Below are 13293 nucleotides of genomic sequence, written 5' to 3' on the forward strand. Positions count from 1 at the left end.
AGAACCCAAAGTGGGGGCATCCTGTGCCAATCCTGCTGGATGTGGTCCTGACAAGTAAGGAAGGTCCACTCCCATAGCTTTGTCACGGACTGAGATTTGATTAGCAGTAAATGGGATAACTGGAGACAGCGACACCAGAGGAGAGCGATTAGTAGGTGTCAGCTTTGTCCCATCTGGATCCCATAGTAGCTCCTCTGCCTCCCCCAGTGAAGGGGCAGGATCAATTACACCTTATTCGAAAGCCGGCAACACAAAGTTATCAACTTGGCCCGTTGGCAATCTCCTGGGCCCACTCCTTTTCTTTGAGGGAAGTGATGTGATGGCTGAGAGATCAGAGCTCATAGCGGACTTCCTTGAGAGTTCGGAGCAGTTGGTGTGGGCCATGGCGGCTAAGACTGTTTGGACTGCTTGATCCACATCCCCATCCCAGTCAATGTCGGACAAGTCTGAGAAGGAAAACAATGCCTCCTGACTGTCGCCCCCCTCTGCCACAAGTTCCAAGCGATCTGGACAAACCGACTGGGAGGGCAGAAGAGGTTGTGCCAATTGTGCCGTATGAGAATGCTAAATACCTGCTTCTGCCTGAGAGGCACACCCATCCACCTTACACACCTGGTTCAGGACCAGCTGAATTGAAAGGATTTGTCAGAGTGATAGACTCCTTACTGCCAGTTGGGGGCTGTGCTGGAGAGGAGGAAGAAGGAACCTGGCCTGTCAGCTGTGCTTCATTCATCTTATTCGCAGAGCCCGGACCATAGCACGCTTGAGGTAGCAAAGGAAGAAATGCGAGCCATGAAGGATTCCAATGTGCGCTGTGAGCGGCGTAGCATGTTACCCGGACCCATCCCGCTGGAACTAGACACCAATGAGGTAGCATCCATAGACAGCTTCTTTGCGGACCCTAGATTTGGGCCAGCTGCATTAGGGGTATCTCTCGCCTTCGCCTAGATATGTGGGGCAGCAGCTGGAAGTTGTGTGGAGCTTTTGCTACCCCTAAGCCCTCTGTACCTGCCATAAGTACTGATACCCTGTTTGCCATGTAACATTTGCTTCTTCTCCATCTTTGAGGAAATATGAGAGCTGGCTACACCTGCTCGCCAACCTCTACTTGGTCCTCCCATGGCCAGCATCTTGATTTGAGCACAGTCCACAGCTAAACAAATCCCTAGCAATAGTAGAAGAGCCTCCTTACTAACCAGTGAATAGTGGAACAGCTTGCAACAGTATCCACAGGGGTGAATGCCCGGAGGATAATCAGGCTGCTGATTTGTTTAGAGAAAATGTCTGCAACTAAGTAGCTGTAATGGAGGGCAAATCTTTTCATCCTTTCCTTACATCAGAGATGGCCGGTTTTACTGCTCACCCAATTACTGCTGGCTACAGAAGCTGACGGACCAGAGAGCATCATTGGCAATCCTATGCCAGAAAGCATGTAGCATGAAAGGAACTGCCGGCCTCAGCGACCCACACCTGTTCACATGCTCTTCCAGCTACCTCCTCCCTGTGGTCAAAGCTGCTCAGGGCTCACCCGGTCTGAGGTGAGTGAGGGTGCAGAGGAAGTATTATTATTATTATTATTGGACATTTATTAAGCGCCTGGTTACGCCACTGGCGTGTCCCCGCGCTATGACAAGTGGAGTGACTGTCCCCCCTCCTCCCAACCAAGCTATCTACTGAAAAGGTGCGTTTTAAGTTTTTTTCTAAACTGGATTTCGGAGTGTTCAAGCCGAAGTTCCAGCGGAAGATTATTCCAGCACTTGGGAGCAAGGTATCTGAAGGATCTGCCTCCCATACGAGCTTTAAATATTCTTGGAACTTTTAACAGCCCGGTCTGCGAGGACCGAAGACTGCGTGCAGGCTCGTAATGGGCTACTAGGCTCTGGAGCGGAAGAGGTGCTTTGCCATTCAAGATACGATGGCAGGTGGCAAGGGCCTTAAACTCCACTCTCCTCTCGATGGGGAGCCAATGGAGCGCCCGCAAGGCTGGTTTGGCGGATGCCCTCCTAGGGAGTCTGAGGACCAGCCGCGCTGCCGCGTTTTGAAGAACCTGCAGGCGGCCGATGACCCTGCCTGTGGCCCCCAGATAGAGCAGGTTCCCATAATCAAGTCGGGAGGTGACCAAGGCATGCACCAGTGTCTGACGAGCAGAAATGGGAAGCAGATCTAATACTTTCCTGAGAGCTCTCAGAACACTGAAGCAAACCCCCGCCACCCGACCGACATGTGGGCCAAGTTCAGAAAGCCGGATGGAGTTCAATTGCTGCTGGCCACTGCGCCCAGCTCCCACTCTTGTTCTAAGCCTTGCATTTCTTCTCCCTGATGCCAACTGCCTCACGGAATCATCCAAATCAGAAGGGGGTAGATTTAAAGATGCAGTCTCGACCGAGACCTATGTCGGGTAAAGATGGAGGAACCAAGCAGGTATACTGTGCACTCCCGCGGAGCCAGACCTCTGAGCACACTCAGCCATGAACCACTATCTTAAAGCACTACCTGCAGTTCCAAAATACTTATGAGATACTCCACACTATATCTAAACATTATCAGACTCTTTTCATAGCTACAAAGAACCAAGCAACCTAAACTCCAATATTCAAGGAATTTATTTTGGCTATACCGGTGATCACCGTCCACAAGCGAAACGGTTTTAAAAATTCTATTCAAGCCTTAGAAAAACCTGTACACTGCTTTGTATATAGACTTGGTGCCCCATTAAATATCAATGCAGACTTGCACACTAGATCCCCAGCTTTCAGACTAGAAACATTACTACTGGGATATATAGATCTGGATTAATCGACCTCTGTCAAAGAGGGACAGTCATGTTATAATGTCAGGAGGGTTATCCTTTGGGTTGAAAGGTTAATGAAACAAAATATCAGCAATCCCTATCTCTAGATGCTGAATAAAGCCTTGGATTATATAGACTGGTCCTTTCTGTACATGTCATCAACCAACCTAAACTGGGATTGAGGTTCATTAATATGGTAATGCCCAATTATCATAATCCTACAGTTGGCATAACTGTAAATGGACTATAGTCAGAGCCCATACAAAGGGAGGGAAGTCAGGACTGTCCCTGGTCTACCATACTGTTTCACCCATGTACTGAACCTCTGGAATGTCAGATGCCAAACACAAAATATCTATTTATATCACCTTCAGGTCAAATATGCATAAAGTATCTCTACTCGCAGACAGCACCATCTAGACTCTGGGAGATCCAGATGTGTACCTTCCAGCTTTGAACATCCCTTCAAATCTCTCAGACACTTTCAGGTTACAAAATGGAAATGAACAAGTTGGAGATGTTGGCCCTGACTGTACCAGAGGACTGGGCGTAAAGATTGAAGGCTTTGTAGCCCTTAATAGGCCCATAAACACTTTAACTATCTAGAATTGAAACAACTTCTAATACAGCTGTAGTGATTCAGGATGACTATCCATCACTTTTGATGAGGGGTCATGGAGACCAGCCTCATTCTGATCACCACATACAGAAACAGTGGGAGAGGCAGAAAAGCATAGGTAAATATCCCTGACCAGTTCATCCATAGGGCATTGCCCATGGACCGTCTCCATCTACCATGCCCATGGAGTGTGAGCGTGGGTGACTTGAGGCGAAGCGCAGGCATTTTTAATTTCATGGAGTGGTGAAAGAGTTGACTGTGGACTACCATATCTCTGGAAGTACCATTTTAAGGCTAGCGCATAGAGTTTCCACTTGTGGGCTTGTTGATGCATCCTGCTTAGCAGGTGCACAATATCGTTGTCTGTCGCTGAAAGATGTTCCACCAGGCGGTGGTTGTTGTGGCAGATAGTTCAGTTCCAGATCTGTTGTGCAAGGTTAGACAGCTTAGGGAATGTGTGATCCCCCTGCTTTTGCATGTAGCACACCTATGTCATATGTTCTTTACTAGGACTACCTTCCCACGGTCAAGTAAATAAAAGGCTTTGAGGAAATGTGAAGATGTGCTTCTCAACCTATGAGTGATGAGTCTTTGGTATTAGTCACCTGTGGAGGAGAGTCCAAAAAAGGCCTGCCTAGCAACAGATTATTGCGGTTTCACCCTTGCAGAGAGCTCTGAGTGCTGGCCTTTATCAATATCATATCATCATATTGATGCTCCCCTTGTGACTTTGACTTGCTGAAGTGAACATATGAGTAATCTGCCATAAGGTACAATAGCTATAAAAGATGTTATCATAGCCAGCAACATTGCAGTTCTTACAGTTAATGGGGAAGTAGACTGAAAAAGAGGCAACAACTGTCACCCTCTGCTGTTTGAGGTATGCTTTCGAAAAGATAGTGTTTAATATTGATCCTAGATATGGTTGTATCTGTTGAAGCTGTAGGTGGGATTTGTAGAAGGTTTAGAGCGGTCTGAGAATGTGCTAGACATTGCTGCCCTCTGCTGTTCTTGATCAGCCATTCGTCAAGATATGGCAAGACATGGATAAGTGCTCTCCACAGATGAATGGCCACCACCGCTAGACACTTGATCAAGACCCTTGTTGCCATTGTGACCCAGAATGGTAGTGCTGGTAGCAACCGGAGGTACAGGGTTGAGGGTATGCGGGGTTGATGGGTATGCAGAAGTAGGCATCCCTGAGGTCTAACTCTATTATAATGTCTCCATGTAGAAGCAGAGGGATAATGTTCTGAAGGGCAGTTATATGAAAGTTCTCCACCAAGGCAAGTTGATTGAGCGGCGGAGGTCTAGAAAAGTACTGTGAGAAATTGGGTTATTGGTTGAGTGGGATATTAACCCTGATCAAGCAACAACCTCAATCCCTATCAGGCTGAACAATAGTCACTAAATTAACCTGCGCTTTACCCTGGGTAACTTGCACATAAGCAGTCATGCTTAACTTATAGGCAGAATGTTAATTATTTATACAGCACAAACAGTAAAAGTAAAAACACAACACAAGAAAAATCCCACATCAACTTAGAAAAAAAGAGTACATTTTAGTAACTTGACGCCAAAATGACATGCATCCAATCAGTAAAACCGAAGTTATGAATGTTTAAAGTTTAAGGTAAAAACTAGCACCAAAAATGTCAAAGCACCAACGGTAAGCATCTAATTGCCCAAGACTGGGTAAAAGGTAAAAAATATGGCTAACCGCGATGGAGCGAGAGCCTGATACAAAGAGTGAATTGGGCCTAGTCAGCGCTTACTACATTTCCCCAAAAATTATCCAAGCAGATAGATGTTCAGCGGGGCAAGGCTGTAGGCGGTGTCCGAGGAGGGTTCGTTGCCAGGGAGCCACTGGATATAGTCGCAATGAAGATTTACACGTTTAGACTTATCTCTTTTTTTAAGCCAAAAATCTCCAGTGGGAAAAGGCTGGAGGCTGTAGCCAATGAGAACTCCATGAGGCCGGGATAGGATTTGCTGCAGCGGAGAAGAACGTAGCGGGAGTTGCTCTAAAGTCAAACCAACCAGCTAATGCACCTTGGGCGGATAGACGAACAGGCTGAACCCAGTCTCCAAGTGGTTCTCAGAGCAGTTCTTATACCAAAAATGCCTAAGTCCCAAGTTGTGGCTATCTGGGCACCTTTAACACCATCACCAAGGGTCGAGCACTAGAGGGGGCAACTTGGGGATGTTAAGACTCACTCATGCAGGTTCCAGGTGTGGGTTAAAGATGGTTGGAACCTTTTTGTCCCTGAGGATCTGATCATGACCAGCGAACTAGCCCTTGGAGTCACTCTAATAGTCCTGGGTTTAAGAAGTGGTACCCGGCTCAAGCATCAGAGCAGGACTCAGAGTTCAAGGCAGGCTTCAGGCAGCAGAACAGTCTTTCTAGATGAAGCAAAGAATTCTACTTAAGTACACAGCAGAACACAGCAGCAGGTAGTCCTCAGAGTCCTTCCGTAGGTCTAGAAAAGGAACTGAAAAGTTGGTCTGAGTGCTGCCAGCCAACTAGCCATTGAAGTCACTCAGGTAGTCCTGGGTACAAGAAGTGGAACACAGCTCAAGCATCAGGGCAGGCCTCCGATAGTTGAAGGCATGCTTCAGGCAGCAGAGCAGTCTTTCCAGGTGGAGCAAAGTAGTATTTTCAAGTACATAGCAGGCCATTGCAGCAGGCATTCTTCAGAGTCATTTCACAGGACCAGAAAGTGAACCGAAGAGTGGGTTTGAGGGTGATTGTTACACCTGCTGCTATTTTTGAAGTGGGAGAAGTTACTAAAGAATTTCCTTTGAAGTGCTTGATGTTTCCTGCCTCCACTGCTCTTGCTCCAACCTGGCTGTATGAACAATGCAGTTGTGCCACTCCTTTGCCTGATTTGCAAGTGGGGCTGTTCCCAGATCTGCCACCATCCTGCCAGTGATGGCCCATCCAGGCACATCCAATCCTTCCATTGTGAGGCTGTCTGGGAGGCATAAACAAATGCCAACTGCAGCCAGTCATGTGGCCCAGGGATCGGCTGCAGGCACCAAATAGGGCAGAAAAATGGCAACATTCGAAAAGTGCCATTTACAAAATTGTAATTTAAATACAACCATTAAAGAGAAATTTAAATTACAATTTCAGACACCAAATATGACATCTTTATTAGCTTCCAATCAAAAGGTAACACTTATTAAATGTAATAAAGCACACCAATGTTATCCTATGGGATAGGCCTTACAGTAGTGAAAAATGAATTTAAGAGTATTTCACTACCAGGACACATAAAACTTAAAAATACATGTTGATTCTTTTAATTACAACGCACCCTGCCCTATGGCTCCCTAGGCCTATCTGAGGGGTGACCCATATGTAATAAACGGAGAGTTTAGGGTCTGGCAAGGGGGTTATATTGCTAAGTCGAATTGGCAATTTAAATCCCCAGAAATTAAGACAACAACCCCCCTTAACACTCCACACCCCTCTCAGCAAAGTTCACCCCACAGGACAACATCAAGAGCATCCAAACTCCAGGATCCCACATAAACCAGTGAAGACTTTCAACCCACTCAAAGAAGACATATCTTCTCTGCTGGCTACGATCAAACCCTCCGTCCACTTTGAAGTCCCGCTCCCAGCTCACCTGGCAAAAAAACTCAACCACCCTCTAACACCTGTCTGGACCAAGATAATAAACAGCTCCCTGAAAACAGGAGTAATACCAGATTGTCTCAAAGTCAGTCAAGTCACGCCAAGAATCGAAAAACCAGGAGCAGAACCAAACAACCTCAATAATTCTAGACCAGTCTCCAATCTCCCCATCCTAGCCACAACCCTAGAGAGATGCGTTATCGCACAGCTTGACCAACACATCAAAATCAACAATTTTCAGGACCTCCACCAATAGGGCTCCAGAAAAGGATGCAGCATGGAAATAGCCATTCTGAGTATAATAGATGACTTACACAAATCCCTAGATACAGATAAATGCAGCCTACTCATTCTCCTAGACTTATCAGCTGCCTTCGATACAGTCGACCACAAGCTCATCCTGGATTCATTCCAAAAAAGAATTGGGGCAGATGGAGTTGTTCTACACTGGTTTACATCCTTTCTACACAACCGCATTCAAAAAATAAATATAGACAATCAGACCTCCGGCACGACAGTGATAACCTGGGGAGTCCCCCAAGGCTCAAACCTCTCACCCACACTATTCAACATCTACATGCAACCTCTAACTGGCACCTCAATCAAGCTAAAATCCCCTTCCATCTATATCTGGATGACACCCAGCTCTACATGGAAATCTCACCGCTTGAAGACATTCACTGACTAAACGCCACTTTCAAAGAGGTCCAACACAGGCTACCTTACAAACACCTAAAGCTCAACCAAGACTAAACAGATATGCTATTCACATCAAGCACAAAGCAGACCCCCCCCCCCCCAATAAGCTAGAATTGATAAACGCCATTGGCACACTCAACTGCTCTCTCTCTGTAGCAGACTCCATCAATTCTCTAGGGATCACTTTGGACTCCAAACCGACCATGAAAGATCATATTAAGAACAATGTGAAGGGTGCCTTCTACAACCTGAAACTTCTGAACAAAGTCAAACCCTACCTACCGTAGCAAGCTCTCAAATCTGCCACACAAGCGCTGGTACTGTTGAGGCAAGACTACAGAAATGCCTCCCTCACACGCACTGCAAAATCCCACCTTGCACCCATCAGAACCAGCCAGAATGGTCACAAGAATCCCAAAATTCGAACACATCTCTTTAGCCCTGAAAGATCTGATATGGCTCCTGACTGAAGCATGCTGCAGCTTCAAAACAGCCTGTCTTACCCACAAAGCCCAACACACCGGAAAACCAACCTATCTCATCTCTAAGCTGTAAAGGACAGGACAAACAACAAACCTCAGAAGCTCAAATCCTCATCCTGCTCAAAGCCCCCAAACAGAAAACGCTGGCTCGCTCCTTCTCAAGCAATGCCCCTAAAATATAGAACTCCATACCGATGCCTATTAGGATGAACTCCTCTTTTCCTTGCTTCAAGAGACAGTTAAAAGATCTCCTAATAAACCAGCATCTCAACTAACGAATCACCAACCGCCCAACGAGACCGCATCTCCACCTTCAGCGCTTCTCAAAACTCCCCCGCAACTTCCTCTATCCTATATTTAACCACAGACTTGACTTGATCTGACATACTTGAGCTGATTCATCTAGTTACTTTGCTGTTTAAACATTCACTGAGTTGCCGTACCTTTTTATCTCGTCATAGTCCTGTACTGATGTAAAGCTCTCCGATACCTTCAGATCATGCTAGCACTATATAACACTCTTATAATAAATTAATAAATAAAACTGCAATGAGGCCTCAATGGTAGACCTAGGACATGCTTCATGGGGGTTCTTAAGTGGTTGGCACAGTGGGTGCTGCAGGCCCACTAGTAGCATTTAATTTACAGGCCCTGGTTATATGGTATACCACGTTAGAGACTTATAAGTAAATTAAATATGCAAATTAAGTGTAAGTCAATTTTACCATGTTTTATGGTGTGAGCATGAACCTTTTAGCACTGGTCAGCAGTGGTAAAGTGCACAGAGTCCTAAAGCAAGGTAAAACAAAGTAAAAAAAAAAAATAGGAGGGTTAAGGCTAGAAGTTTGGAGTAAGACCACCCTAAGGTTGACAGGTCCAACATGTACATTAAGAAAAATGCCCTTTCTCCACCGGTGTGGGTGTACTGGCAGAATGGCAACTTTTAGAAGGAGTGCATTAACTTCCGCTTATCTTGCAAAAATAGTGAGGTGATGATGACTGAGGGCACGTTGCTGCAGTGGTGTTTCGGTGATGTGGTGAGATTTAGATGAGTACTCCTGCTGGATTCCCACTAGTACCCACTGATCGGAACTGATTTTCACCTAATGAGAGGGGAAATCACTTATACTTCTTCTAAAAGGTGTTGTGAGATCAGGGCAGAGTGTTGGAAAGTCAGCATTTCTTCCCCAGAGGCACTTGAGGATAACTCCTCAGGACTGGGCATGTGTTGAGCTGCTGGTGTGCTAGAGGGTTCAACTCCCTCCTCCTCAACGTCGAGCGGGTCATGTTCTCAGAAAATGTCTCTGGTGTGCAACAATACCCTGCACTGTATTTTTAGGTGTGCACACCACCTTTGGCTCTAGTACCTTAAAGTCTTCTTACACTGGAATGCAAGACAGAAACTGCATGTTGGCTCCTTGTACTCAGGAGAGAGACAGAGGTTACAAACCTCATGGCGATCATTCCAGGGATACTTGGCATTACAATGTGGGCAGAATCGGAATAATCTGTCAATTAAAAACAATTACCCATCCATCACACCAGCTTGTTCGATTTAGTCCAATTGGCTTTGCCAATACTTGGTGGCGAATGGGTCTCTTTTTTCATCATCAGACTTTGACCAGAGCAAGAGAGGAGGCAGGATAGGCAAAAAGACAATCTAGTATTTAACAATCCACCGGCTTTTGGCAGTGCTGGCGGAATGCTCATAAGGAATACGCTGACCCCTGAATTTGATGATTTCTGGTGATAATCCGATTTTTGTGATAAAGTGACTTGGGTGTGATTTACCCAATTATGTCACTAGGCCACGTTTATACTTAGCTCATTAATACGTAACACTCACAGACTCAGTCAACAACAGGGTCTTGTTATAAGGGCAAGATTTAGCACGTGCTGCTAAAAAGGTGTTTCTGTCTGATCAAGAGTGGTGCCCCTCTTCTCTTGGATAAAGTCAGACAATTGTGAAGAAAGGAGCTTTGTAGCGGGCCAACCCAAACTCCCATCTTCTAAAAAAAACAAGCATTGCCAAATCCAATAGGCTTCGCCTAGGAGAAATCTATTGGTTTTGTCAATGTTTATTTACATGTTGTACAGCAGAACGAGCTGCAGTGCAACAAGACAATCAAAAACAATTTCTTTGTATATGCTATGACGCAGCCAACGTTGACCGCGCCCTAGTGCTTTTTTCTCTTTAAACCTTGTTGCAGACCAGCCCACGTTGCTGTGCAAAATGTACAGAAACAGGGGTGGGTTTTTGGGGGAGGGGTAACACATCAGAGAGTGGGAGGAGGGAGGGAGGTGGGTCAAAAAGCAATGGAGTGTGCGGATCATTGGGTAACACTGAAGGGATGAAGGAGAATTACTTTTGGACATGCACTCAATAAGAGTGGATGAACAAAAGGGTACCTGCAGTAGCCTGCGACAGGTGGAAAGACACAGGAAGCAGTACTTGGGCCATGTTCCACGACATGGACAAACCGAGAAGCCCCAAGAGGAAGCTGAGGCTGAAGCGAGTAGGTGCTGACCAATAGTAAGTAAAGAAACGCAAGTGACGTGGGAGTCAACCAGTGGTAAGTAGAGGTAAGTAATGGGCGGGCTCTAAGCCCTTTTAAAGATTTTAAGAAATAATAGCTTTCACATGCGCTGTATGCGGAACCTGATACAGGAGATACAAACTTCAGAAAAGAAGCATTCTGGAAGCCTGTACGTTAGGACAGGGTTGGACTGGTCTTTAGTTATATCCAGCAGGGCTGGGCTAGGCCGTTTTTTTGTTGGTCTGTCTCTGGGCCTGTGATTTGGTCCAGTACACTGGTTTTTACTATTGATTTCCCTGATATTACCACAAACATTGCCTGCAGAAAGCACAAATACATGCCGTCTCCCCCATGCCTTGCAACCCCCCCTATACAGCCTGTCCTTACAAGTTGAAAACTGCTTCGATTTGCAGATGGGGGTGCATTTTTAGCCATTGATAATGGGGATGACTTATTTTGGTGCCCAGGACGATTTCTGTTCCATTCCGACCCGAAGTTAGGAGTAGGCAGGGGTTTAGCGGATGGATTTAACGTTATCAACTTAGTTTGTCAACTCAGAAATATTTACAAAGCTTCAAACAGGCTTTTTGTTACCATGCTGTGTAAATGCAGACCACAGAATTAGACTCTCAAGGGCTCTTCACTTCCAGTGGCCCAGCTACGCTGGTTAATTATCTGAAATGTTAATGAGGCGAAACGCAAGTGATTTTAAATGTTAATTATCTGAAAAGGTAATTATGCAAATCGATAATTACGCAAAATGTTAATTATGCTCGTTCGGGCTAACGGGTGCGTTACCTATTATCCTGAGCCTTAGAAAGTATTATTTTGCAGACTACCAGATAAAAAGACATCTTTTTCCAAAAGTCAGGTAGCCTACTTCAGATTTTAATAAAAGTCATCTCAAACACTATCACCGAATCTATGGTTTGCCACTGGTTACAAAACAGAAACTATGTATTGCCTCTACTTAGAAGTTACTGGATGGTTTGTTACTGTCCTTCCTATATTTTTGTGTGTTTAAGGCTTCTAATACCTTTCTAATCATGAAATATGAACCCTCAACAGATATTTCGAGGACTGGACTCATGGCCCTGCAACATCTGTGGACAAGGGTATTTGAATCTTGCACCCCCTAGTGGTGGCATTATGGACCCATAGATGTACTAGAATCTCAGCCTAGCAAGGTCTGTAGCATGATCTTGTTGGGCACTCAATGTAGATAACTAGGCCAGATTTTAGATTTAGGGCTCTCAATTGCATGGGTAGACAGCCAAATTCTAGGGGCAGTCTCGGCTCACCTTGGTGCAATAATTCCTATAATCACTGAACAGACTTGCTGAAAAGAGGCGGGAGAGTACTGACGCTAATCATTCACACTTGTCTGCACTAATAGAAAAAAACCCGGATCTAGTGCCACTGTGAACCATGTTGTAGAATGTAGGGCCTTTGATGGGATATGGGAAATAGACCGAACAGACTGCAGTGATGCGCGGTCCCTGTAGATGCATGGGCTGAGTGGGTTGTAGAATGTTGAGGGAGAATGCGGGGAGTATGTGATGGTGCAGGCAATGTTGAGTCCATGTGCTAGGCTAGGTGAGGGCTGGGCAGTAATTGCAGTTGGAAGGAGGATGGACCCCGACAGGGACTTAGGTTGTAACTAAGGTCCCATAAATGACACACTTCGTCCCTACTTAAATGACACTGGGACTGAGTGTTTCATCGGGACTGAAGACTATGCCCTCTAACTACCTTTTAGCGGTGGAAGTCAGTCAGTCAAATAGGTTTAGTTCAAATAGGGTGCGCAGATATCCCGGATTCCCCCGGACAGTCCCGGTTTTTGGTGTCCGACACTTTTCTCCATTTAAATACATGTCCCTGTTTTTGGGACAAAGGTCAGGTAATTCAGCAAAGCAGAACTGAAATGTATGCTCTCCTTTCACAGGTGCCTCTGAAGACGGAGGAAAAAAGTAATGAATCTGTTTCGGTTGGCATGGCAACACAGCAGGAGGTCGGCTGCATACTCCCAGCAGAAGGGAGACAGTGTGGGGAGGAAGGCAGGGGGCTCAGGGTGGAGCTGCTGTCATAGCCAATATTACATGTAGTCTTGTAAATGTGTGCATATGTGTGCGTGAACACACACACATTTACAAGGTCTTCAGAAAAACTTGGACAGGCCAGATATAGAAGTAACAGTAAAGGCTTTAGCCCTACTTTTATTTCTGTCCTGTTCCAATTTTTGGATCTCAGAATCTGGTAACCCCAAGTTCAGATAAAATACCCATTAGAGTACAAACATAATAGCCACCTTTATAATGATATAACAACACGTAATCTAAAAGACCTTTATAAACAGGTACTGAAAAGTACAATGTTATTAACTTTAAGATCTAAATTTAAGTGAGCAGTAGCAAAACTTCTAAGTAGCAAATAAGAGTTCCAAATGGCTGAGGCGATCGGAGTATTAGTGTCAGATTTGCTAAATATCATCATATTCTCAAGAATGCCCTCTGCAAAATTAA

At 45.3% G+C, this 13293-nt stretch overlaps 1 protein-coding gene across 1 annotated transcript in view; it reads right to left on the reverse strand.

Moving 5' to 3' along the window:
- Window positions 1-13293, reverse strand: part of PREX1 (phosphatidylinositol-3,4,5-trisphosphate dependent Rac exchange factor 1) — an 863840-nt gene that overhangs the window by 426217 nt on the left and 424330 nt on the right. The gene's annotated exons all lie outside the window — the stretch shown is intronic.

Source organism: Lissotriton vulgaris, chromosome 7 (assembly GCF_964263255.1).
Source record: "Lissotriton vulgaris chromosome 7, aLisVul1.2, whole genome shotgun sequence".
Classification (NCBI taxonomy): Eukaryota; Metazoa; Chordata; class Amphibia; order Caudata; family Salamandridae; genus Lissotriton; species Lissotriton vulgaris.